The following is a 1,605-nucleotide window of genomic DNA, read 5'->3' as shown; positions in this document are numbered from 1 at the left end:
TTTCCTACACTACTGGTGTAAGCTGAGAGTGCTATGTCAGTGAGGAGCTTGGGCATTAAATTTTCCTCAAATGCCCAATGAAATGCCTTTCACAAATTAACTCTGCAGATTGAGAGCAAACACGTGAACAGAGAAAAGAGTCAAGGGGAGCGATGGCTATTCCACTCAGAGACAGAAAGGGACAGAAGAGATGACCAAAGGTATCCCCCAAGGGGTCAAGGCACAGAGGAAGAGGGACCTCCCTCCAACTCAGGAGCCTGGCTTCTGTAGGTCATGACATGGCTCTCGGGGCTGCCGGGGAGACTTCCCCACAGCCTAAGTCTGTCTTGCCGTGGGCCCTTGGGCGGGAGAGTCCTGAGGACGGTGCCAGGACCAGGCTCCAGTGTGGCACAATGCTGGGTGAGGGTGGTGCAGCTCCAGACCCCTAACACAGCCACCCGGGGACCGCTCACCCGATGGGGGGGTGGGGAGGGAAGCACGGGCGCTGACACCACAGGTGGCGGTGGAGGCCTCTGCCCCAGGTCTAGTCAAAGAACCACAGGTTCGCACGGGGACGCTCAGCTTTGAAGGGGACCTCCGCCATGGGCTTACCTCTCTCCTGACTGCCAGATACAGCAAAGCCTGGCTTATCCAGAGAACAGCTGGGGTCTTCTGATTAACTCAGTTCCATCAAACTACTCAATGGATAACAGATTCTGAACAAATAGAAAAAAGTGTCTCAAGTTAAATTTTTCATCTATGATTCAGAAGGCACTTCAAAATTCCGGAGGGCCACAGGGTCACTGTCATTGGGTCACCAATCCTCCTGTATAGGACCAATGGAGAAGCTGTAAGAGACAGGGCTATGTTTTTGACCTGATGATGTCCTGGACGTCTTGTACCTGAATCTCTGGTATTAGCTAGTCCGTCAATTACTTTGCAGAGTCAAGCATACAGCACAAAAACACAGTATGTTTGCATTTTGAATAAATGGGATTTTGCTGTATCATGGCAGTTTATAAAATAGTCTCATGAGTCTGATATTTGACTCTAAGTAAAATCCAAAAATTATAATCGTACATTTAAGAGGTCACAATGTGAGAGGTAAAGTACTCATTGAGTACAGTTTTCTTAATAACCGAATCACCTTGCCAATCTGCACTCAGTATCCATTTAGAAGCACAAAAGTAAGCTACTGGCGCTCAACTGCTACAATGTGCTAGCGTTTAAAGATTCCACTAGATGGAGGAACCAAGGCTCTCAAACCAAACAGCCAATAACCATAAGCGTTTCCTGTTAGACAAGCCAGGACCTGCGGGAGTTGCCCTGAAGGCGGCCTGAGCAATGGAAATGCCTGGTCTCCCCTCTGCTCGCGCCCCCTGCCAGGTAACACCTTACCTTGAGAACACACACAGGCCAGGGCACACACTGCTTCGGTCACACGTTTGCTGGGGGAGCTAAAACCAAAATCCTATTACCAACGGGCCTGGTGTGGGGTACTCTGAGGTAGTTCCTTAACTCGGGATGCCTGTTACCTACTCTCTCTTTCAGAATTCAGTACACATGGGAAGTATTAAAATATCCATGCATCGCTTTAATCACAAGTCACTGTAATTGAGTGCAAAA

The sequence above is a fragment of the Balaenoptera acutorostrata genome, chromosome 3 (genome assembly GCF_949987535.1).
Source record: "Balaenoptera acutorostrata chromosome 3, mBalAcu1.1, whole genome shotgun sequence".
In the NCBI taxonomy this organism is placed as follows: domain Eukaryota; kingdom Metazoa; phylum Chordata; class Mammalia; order Artiodactyla; family Balaenopteridae; genus Balaenoptera; species Balaenoptera acutorostrata.
This window is presented reverse-complemented; position numbering follows the sequence as displayed.